General features: G+C 47.7%; 1 pseudogene across 1 annotated transcript in view; it reads left to right on the top strand.

Annotated features, from left to right (window-relative positions):
* Positions 1-3333: 3333 nt before the first annotated feature.
* Positions 3334-9710, top strand: part of LOC144178781 (uncharacterized) — a 31354-nt pseudogene continuing 24977 nt past the window's right edge. Inside the window, exons 1-3 of the transcript XR_013324063.1 lie at positions 3334-3722; positions 4521-4607; positions 4935-5139. The product of XR_013324063.1 is annotated as an uncharacterized LOC144178781 (transcript). The remainder of the gene's footprint in view (positions 3723-4520; positions 4608-4934; positions 5140-9710) is intronic.

Raw genomic sequence — 9710 nt, 5'->3', positions numbered from 1 at the left:
ACCCGGGCCCGTAACACCTAGCCCGGGCCCGGCCCGGGCCCGGACATTTATTTTAAATGCGGAGCATTTCTTAGGCTCGCCTGGTCCTCCGTCGTTGATGGCGGCGCCGCCCACACGCTCACTGCGCATGCGCAACTCTCCTCCTTACACCCACAGCTCCGCGATACTACACTATAAAAAAAAGAAACAGTTAGCGGCGCCCGGTTTCGATCCCACGACTCTCTGGCCGCAATGGGAGGTACGCGGTGCTCTTCCCACTACGCTACAAATCCGGGACAGGAGCAAGTGCTACGAACGCGCCTTATGTCCTTGACTCATTCAAACTACGTCAAGAAGCTACTGATACAACGAAGGCACGCGAAGCTGAACGTCAACGGAAACGACGAACTGAAAACTTTAGAGGGGGATGCTGAATTTCCCGTGGGAAAGCTGTGGCGGGAAGCGCCACGCGCCTTGCAGCTCAACCAGCCCCGTCCGCAGCGCCTCTGATGCTGATTGTTGCAGGATGCCCCTAGGGATTGGCCAACCAAAGAATCCATCACGAGATAGGTTCGCGTTCAACCACCGTCGTCATCTTCCCGTAGGGGAACTGCCGAAGAAGAAGAAGAACGAGAAGACAAAGCTGCGAAGAGGAGGGCGTGTACATTGCTCTCAGCCGGTGCACCAATGTCAACAACCTTTACCTGACCAAAGCTGACGGAGACTACCGATTCTACCACAGAGACAACATCGACAAGAACATGATGGACGAGTTTCGGCGCCTTGACAACCACCGCCTACTCACCGTAACACAACAGCACTTGCGTGCCTTTGCCACCGGTGTGGACCCGGACGCGGAATTCCCTCTGGCGCTAGTAAAAACCAGATCACTCAACATAACGGCAACACAATGGAACCACACGGAACCGCCACGATGCTTCGCATCCTCATCAGGGTTCCCCACGGGAAGATGGTGTAATTTTTTCGAGCCTAGGGAGGGCCCGCGTGTGTGTGACCAGGCCCGGTCTTAGACGCTGAACAAAATTTGTTTATTATGTTTGGTCCAGTGTCTTCGCAGCGGGCAATCAGACGGAGCATCTTATCTACAAGCACGTCACGAATTGAAACGCAAAAAATAAGGGTTTAAAAGTGCACATAATTTAGCTTACACCGTCTGCAGTTCACGCCACATCGGCGTAATAATAGCTCGTAATCTTACACGAGAGACACCATCGCCTGTGATGACCAGACCCTTGGCAACCTCACGAGTCTCGGCCACAAGTTGGTATTGCTGAAATTTCTTGCTCCCCATTTGAATCCACGAGTATGTGCGTGCGTTGAAATACTTCACCTGCAGTGGTTGTTAAGCGGTAGTGTTTCTCTAGCACGCGAGTTTGATTCCCAGCCACGGCAGCCGTATTTAGATTGGTTCGACATCTAAAACACGTGTGCATGGACATGGGTGCACAGCTCCAGGTTGTCTTAATTAATTCCTTCACCGCTAGAGCATTCCTTGTAACCGCACATTTGGTATGTTATACACCAAGATATAAAATGTTGATGCAGTACAATTAATGTCATTAAAATTACAGTATAGTGACCATCAGACCTAGCAAAACACTTTTTTGAAACAATGCGTACAACTAACATAAAGAAGCGCGTAAAAAAAAAAACTCAGAATATAGAATATTCATTTTCCTGCTCTTTTCTACACTTCACGTCGGAACTATTAACGGCCGGGCGTATGAATTCAAGCCCAAGCCCGGCCCGGGCCCGTGGCACTTAGCCCGGGCCCGGCCCGGACCCGCCGATAATCGACTTCGGGCCCAGGCTTTCGGGCCGGCCCGGGCCCGTGCAGTGCTCTAGGTGCCCCTACCTCGCAGCTCCACCTGGGCAGAACAGGAGGCATGTGTGGAAACTATCTACAACTCGCGTTATACTGCAGCTACTCTAAAACATCATGGGCTTTTGCGGAAATGCTCTTTACGCATATATAATTTCACCACGCTTACTACGGTACAGTGCGTGATCTTAGTAGCCGTTGGTAAACGAGGTTTCATCTCGTAAAGTAACAGGTTCTCGATGATGATGATGGTTGGATCTTAATTTCACAAGGAAAACTATGGCAAAGAGCCGCAAAAAGTGGTTTAAATAAGAGAGATGCAAAGGTAAATGTTGGAGGTCAGAAAGAGAGAAAGTAAAATCAATTGAAAACAGTGAAGATGGCTAGTGTAAAGGGTCAGGCTGGGATGTGCGTGATAAGAAATGAGGTGTAAAAACTTCGTATTGGTAAGAAACCCAAAAGTGCGCTTTAGAGAAGCCATGGAATGTTCAGCTGAATGGAGTGACGGGCTGGCGGTGTGATATGTTGCCTGTACAGTTTTCTGAAGTGCTTACGTCGTGTTTTATGAATGAATGAATGAATGAATGAATGAATGAATGAATGAATGCGTGCTGCTGCAGTTCATGCCAAACGGGTTCACTTGAGCTGTAACGGGGCAACTTAATCACCCCTTCCCTAAGGCGAGCATTTTTTTCGGCATTTCGAAAATATACACCTGTATGCTCAGCGTCTCTTGAGCAACCCCGAGGGAGATTTTTTGTTAGTTTCTGGCGCTCAGCCGAGAAGTGGCTCCCGCTGTGTTCCTTCTTTCACAGGCGAGCATGGGAAGAAGGTGCCGAAGGATTTGAAGGAGAAAAGGGGTTCGATGGAGGCGACGAGAGGTTTTACGAAGCTGGGAGAGACGAGGATGCACGGTGAGTAACGCCTGCGCTCTGAGGATCGTCGAACAATAACCACCGTTCTGACGGGGTGGCTGAGGCGTCGCGCTACTGAGCACGAGGCAGCAGGGGCTGAGAATAAGTATATAATTATATCACCATAGGAAATAATAGACAATAATGATGTCACCATAGAAAATTACGAAAGGTGGACGATGGTTGTGGTTTGCGGGAGAGGAAAAGGAAAGGAAATGTACCGGGGATATTTTGAGCTCGGCTGGGAGTTCACCTTCATACAACCCAGTGCAGGGGAAGGGCAGTATAGGGGGAGTGACAGTGTAAAGGGGACAGAGAGGGGGGGGAGGGAGAGCGAAAGATATATATATATATATATATATATATATATATATATATATATATATATATATATATATATATATATGGAGAGAGAGAGAGAGAGAGAGAGAGAGAGAGAGAGAGAGAGAGAGAGAGAGAGAGAGAGAGAGAGAGAGAGAGAGAGAGAGAGAGAGAGAGAGAGAGAGAGAGAGAGAGAGCTGTCAGTCCGGGCACATGAGTCAGTCACTGCACTCCGGGCTACAGCCGCTGCGGGAGGCCGGTCGCTTATTTCTAAAATGCAGGGAGCCCAGCGCATAGCAACCATACCGACACAGGATTGGCTGGTTTCAGAGGAGCGACGCCGAAACGTCACACATAGCAACGCCGGCAGGTACCGTACTCTCGGCGTCAGGGACGTTGGAGCGGCCGCGGCTGCCCGATTCCGGAACTAAGCGAAAAGTGACTATTCGGGGAGCGAACCTGCCGCTGCGATATTTCTACTACTTCGCGGAAGCGGTGGAGCGCCGAGCGACGGCATCCTTTGAGTTTGCATGAGCGCGCGATTTAGACCGCACGTGAGCGTTCGAGTATCGAGGAGCGATATCGCCGCTAGTTACGTCTGGGGAAGTCATCGGAGTAGAGCCGTAGAGCCACCGTCGGAGTAGCGCCCAGTGCTGCAACGAAGGGTGAGTGCGCTCTCCTCACACTGCCATTTTGGCTTGCTGCTGAACTGTTATAATCACAGTGTGCTGATGAATTGTTTTCGTGAAATTTCTCTCGTCCTTGCGCGCACGGAAGGGGGCAGCGTAGTGTGGATGTCTGTAATGTAGATCAGATATTGCACGGCGTAAAACACTGGTTTCTTTGCGCGTGGTTACGAAGATGATCTCGAGTCAGCGCGAACGGACTATTAAGCTGAAATGCGATCTCAGCTTGTTCTGCTGTTTTCTGTACACGCACTCGTGAACTGGAGCTGTGCAGTGCCGGTGTCTTAATTAAAAAAAAAAAAACGTGCATCGAGTTTTACAAGCCGGCTAATTTTTGGCACTAAGAAAGCCGGCTAATTTTAGGCACTAAGAAAACTCATTAAGAGGATCCTCTAATTTTGTTAGCTATGATGCCAACGTGACTACCCTGGAAGTCACTTTCAGCACAGCTTCCGACGTTGCAAGTCAGGCATCCTGCCAAGGAGACTTAAATTTTTCAATACATGAAACCACTTCATCTCATTTAATGCACCCTCCCGGCCCCTTTCTTAATTGAATTTGAGCCGCTGTGGTTCAATTGAAGCTTCAAGCTTGGCCTAAATAATGGCAAACCTGCAGGGAAGTTCTTGTTTTGATATTTGTTACACTTTTGAACGATCCAAGCAGTGCAACAAACATGCACTGTATAGGCGTGAATCTACATGTAACTTGTATTTTGGCGAGGTGATGCTTGCATTTTTCATGATGGATGCATTTTTTTGAACTCCTCTCCTTCAGGTGGTGCCCGTATCGGTGGGCAGAGAGAGGCCCTACGGATGATGAGCACCTAGTGCACGTGGTTCCTCAGGGCCCAGCTGGCACGAGGTGTGTGCGACTGGTTCCTGCGCTCCTTTTATGGGGCGTCCCTGTTTTGGCAGTACTTGTCAATGCCATCAAGCAACACAAAATATAGTGCCTTTGCAGACATAAGAGCATTGGATAAAAGTGCAGCCTCTCGCTGTGCTTGTGAATCACAAACATGGCAGCTATGCCGACGTCAGGGCAAGCTATCTGTGGTTCCTTGTGTTGTCCTATCTATACACATTTGAGCAGACATTTTAAACAAAGTTCTACCTGCGGTATCACTGATAGTTGGGCGCTTTGTAATAAATATCTGTGCCTCAAAGCTGTTATGCTTGCATTCTTTTGCAGGCTTGCCACCATTTGCTGGCATAATGTCTACAGCGGAGCCACCAGAGTGCATCAGAGATGACGCATCTTCATCCAGTGAGCTCGAAGTTTTGCGCGCCAACCTGCAAGATGAAGGCTCAGCTTGCCACTGGGTGGAGGAGTATGGCCTCCGGACAAACACATCATGGATTGTGGAGTCTGTGCAGTCAACAGCAAGGTGTCAAAAGTGAGAATTGTAATAACTAGCGGGATCACAATTCTGCTTCTTTGAAAGACCATAGTGCACATGCAGATGGGTGCCCCACATTTTTTGAGGAGTGTTGTGGTAATCGTCCAACTTGAAAACACCGCAGCTCTACATTTTGTGTTCCACCCCATTCCTCTCGAAAACACCATGACAAACAAAGTATATGTGCGGGTGATTGGGTCAGAATAACAGTGTTGTCACGTTAGTGCACACTTCAAAACCAAGCTACACGTTGTTACATTGCGGTAGGACAAGTTCCCCAAACCAAGGTTAAAGGTGAAAAGATGTATTCACCTGTCAGCCATCAAAGAACTGAAGCAAAGCTACGTGCCACACACAGCTTTGTGTATGTGGCGGAGGAGGGTTGCACATACATTCGCAGGAGGAGGCTAGCTCAGTGCTATGCCTCACTGCCCTAGTGTCATCTTCTCATGACATGAGAGCCCCTTAAGAAAGAGAACTGCCAAACTTGTAAGAGCACCATAACCTGCAAGTTTGTTAGTTCCTTTAATTTGATATTGTTAGTCTTACAGCAAATATTTACACGAAGAAAATTTTCACACAAGCTTCTGCATTTGATGCTCATGGACAAGATCCAAGGAAAGGACGGAGGGTAGCTGTAGTCATACACCCAAACCTCCATATTAGCTCCTGTGGCTCGCTATGTCATCGTACCGTGACAGATGCCAAGGAGCTAGCTGTCGCTTTAGAAGCAGCAGAACATTTCTGGACGGGCCATTCACACCAATTTCCCATTTGCAAAAAAACTTGTAGACACTTTCTGACCAGACAAGTAAGCCACCGCACACTTTGTGTACAGCCTCCCAAATTTTTAACAATATAGCGGGAGCGACGATCGATCGGCATGTTAGCGCCTTATCAGCAGCGAAATAGGCAAGAGTACGCACATGCGCATAGGGCTATTGGCTGTACGAGTACCGTCTGCTATGCTGTCTCCTTGAGAGTGGTACACTCCCTGCCACTGCATGTGAATAACTGTTCATGAGAAACCGTGGTTATTGGATGCACATGGGCATATCAAATGTGCGTGTGATTTTTTTTTTTTCCGGGTCATTTGCCCCCTCCTAGCGTGAGGAATGTCATGGAAAAGATAAATAAAAGTAGAACAGGACCAGTGTTATGGCTGGAATAGCCATAGGCTGCTTTGCAATATAATGTGATGAATAAGAAATCTGATAACAATAAAACACAGTGCTTAGCTACTTTTTGCGGTACCGAAACGACCTTGCAAGATAAGAAAAATCAGGGGGTGTGTTGTCTTGAGGAGAACAGCATAGCAGATGACACTCCCACAACAGATAGTTTTAGGCGCATGCGCGTACTCTCGCCTGTTTGGCCAGGGAACACCGTGATAAGGTGCTGACATGCCGATCAGTTGTCGCTCCTGCTATATTATTAAAAATTTGTGAGGCTGTACTCTTCCAGACTAAAGGCGGTGTACCCCAACAACCTCAGCATCCACCTAAGATACAACACAGGAGCCTGTGGGGCCCAGCACACTCGGGAATATACTGCAAACCAAGCACCTGATGATTAGGACCTTGAAGAACCCATGCCACTCCCCAGGGCAGCATATTACCGTGGTATCAGGAAAAGATACCCTGTGCCACACGAATCCCTCACGAGGGCAGAATCCACCAACTGGAGACAGCCGCAGACAAGTACGTTCTCAAACTTAAAGGAGCCATGAAGAGAAAATACAATTTCGTTTAATTTGAAAGAACTAGGATTCAGTATCTCACTCAGCTCCATTACAGCCCCGAAAGATGTTTTTTAACCAAAAAAAAAAAAAAGCAAGAAGTATTTAAAAACTTTCAAATTTGGCGCCACATTGACGTGTTATGAGCAAGAATGATGTCATGCGGGCCAACAATAAAACACAATTTTCAGTGCGTTAACTGCACTTTAGCATTCAAGTGATGCGGTCAAATGGAACTAGAGGCCCCATTACAGACGTCCAGTCATGTGTCATCACGACGGCTCAGTTAGGCGGCCGCCAATCGCACAAACAAGGTTCCGTGACGTCATAGAAAATTGGCTTGGGAAATTGGCTAGGGGGCCGCGACTGCTTCACACGTTTTCTTTCATATCTCCGTTATTCGTTCAAAGATTGCGATGATATTGGTATCATTGTTATTGGAACTAAGCAGTCTTTCTAATAAACCCAGCTTGTATTTTGTCTTCATGGCTCCTTTAAGCACGCTGAGTACAATTTACCCTACACTATATGCCCACTGGGCCATCAGGAAAAATCCACACCGCATGGGAATGCCAAAGCACAATGGCTGTCCCCAAAATCGGAAACCCTAATGCGGAGCAATGGGTGGCACTGCTGGCCAGCAACTGCTGTGATGACCAGATCGGTCTGACCCAGCGGGCACATAAAGCAGTAGAGGCCGTTGGAGCCCTGAACCAGTTGTAAATGCCCGTGCTGACCCCATCGTGAGCTGCAGCACGTGGCACAGGAACCCAAGTGGGGTGCCACCCAACGACTAACAAAATATAAATAAACATTTTCCTAGTCCAGTCTGTTCAAATCAACTTTTTAACTGCAAAGCTGTAGTTACTGGCCTTAATTCCCATGTTGCAAAAAACTCCCAGAGTGCATACCCACTGAGAGAGATTGGCTGAAAGAGAGGGCCAAAAAAAAAAAAAAATTTCCAGTGTTCATTCTATTTGTGGCAACACTTGCTCGAAATGACAGACACGTCATAGCGTACACCCCTCGTTCATTTGTCCTCGTGTTGTTGTGCACACAAGCTCAGTAAAAAGAGCCCTTGCACGTAGCAGTGTTTAAAAGACATGCGGCTTGGGAGAGACCACTGTGGCCACCGCATTTTGTAGAAGCCATTATGGATCACGAGAGACATTGCTACAAGTGTGCCCAGTCCTTCCCGAGACGACTTACAGATCCAACCGCTGACTCGAGTCGATGACAAAGAGCTGATGAAAGTCTACGATGCTGAGAATGACTTTTCATCCACCACTCGCCACAAAGACAACAAAAACCTGTTCAATGCACATGGCGACAATTGCTAGCACCACGCCTATGCAAATAAGCAACAATACTGAAACTTAACCATGTGCCCGGCAATGCTCACCTAAAACAGCCTCGCCCTCCCAGTCTTGTGCATGAGTGCAAGCTTCCCTGGATTTATTTTTTTGTTTGTTTCCAGTCGTTTACTGAACTATAAAAACCAATCTGTGCCCTGTTACCCAACATTGTCGGCTGAAAGTGGTAGACCAGGGACACAAGACAAAATTTCTTAAGGCATTTAAAGGGGCCATGACGACAAAATTCAACTTTATTGAATTTGAAAAAGGGACCTTTAGTAACACAGCTCTATTCCAGCCATAAAAGATGCTTTTTAACATAAAAAAGGCGAGAAATATTGGAAAACTTTCAAATTTTGCACTAAAGTGACATAATATGAGTCATGTTGCCTGCACATTAGCATTCACATGGTACAACCAAACAGAACAACACGACCCACTACAAGCGGCCAGTCACATTTCTTGCCAGTGGCTGTGGTCGCTACCCACCGATCGCACAAACAAGATTCCACGATGTCGTAGAGACATGTCAGAAAGTTGCTCGGAAGTCGCCACTTCCTCGTCTTTTTTAACAGCGGAGCTGCTTAAGCTCGAGTTACCTCTGTGCCTGGTGGGGTTCGAAACTTGCCGCAGCAAAATGGAGAGAAGGAAAGTGCTACAGCCAGATGTGTGAGGGAAAGTGGCCAGGAGGCAAGGAGCCCGCGAGCAGGGGTTGGGAGTGCATGCCTCAATGCTTTTCGTCTTCTGAATCAAACCTGGGTCCCTCATGCAATGAAATTGGAGCAGTGGGAGATACTGCTGTCTAGCTCCCTACCTTGTGATCAACTTCAGATGGCTGTGACGGCACACAGTTACCTGAAATAAGGAACCACCCCCCCTCAAACCTAGCTCAATAAAGAAGTCTTGTCTTTCTCTCTCTATCCGATTGCGCGCTATCATCACGTTCGTTTCGGGCACTTAGCATTTTCTTTGGGTTCAAGCACGGGCGTTGCCTGGCGTTTCACAATAATTAGTGCAGCAAAGTGGAGAGGAGGAAAATACTAAGCCAACAAGTGTGAGGGGAAGTGACGTGGAAGAAAGGAGCTGGCAAGCAGGTGCGGGGAATGCGTGTCACGGCGCAGATGTTCGGGTGGGGGAGGCGTGCATCAGGATTGGCTGTGCCTAGCGACGACATAAGATCCGACATGCAGGTGCTCTCCAAGCTGAGGGATGCGGCATGCACTCAACGGCATCAGTGACCGTTACGATAAGCATACCTGTGAAAAGCCAAGTTAGAGCTAGTGAAGACTGCCAGCTCCACTGTTTCCTCAGCGTTTACATCTCAACTGCAAAGGTGGCACTAGCATTACTTTCAGACAAAGCAGTAGTTTTAATGAACAGAACTTGCTTTTTGTCTTCATGGCCCATTTATAATACCTTTTGTAAACTACCAGGAAAGCCCTTGTTAACAGCACATATTTCATAATAAACATTCA

Source organism: Haemaphysalis longicornis, unplaced genomic scaffold (genome assembly GCF_048455015.1).
Source record: "Haemaphysalis longicornis isolate Haplotype H1 unplaced genomic scaffold, Haemaphysalis longicornis Haplotype H1 scaffold_4, whole genome shotgun sequence".
In the NCBI taxonomy this organism is placed as follows: domain Eukaryota; kingdom Metazoa; phylum Arthropoda; class Arachnida; order Ixodida; family Ixodidae; genus Haemaphysalis; species Haemaphysalis longicornis.
The sequence above is the reverse complement of the archived record's forward strand: the minus strand, read 5'-3'. Positions and strand labels throughout refer to the sequence as shown.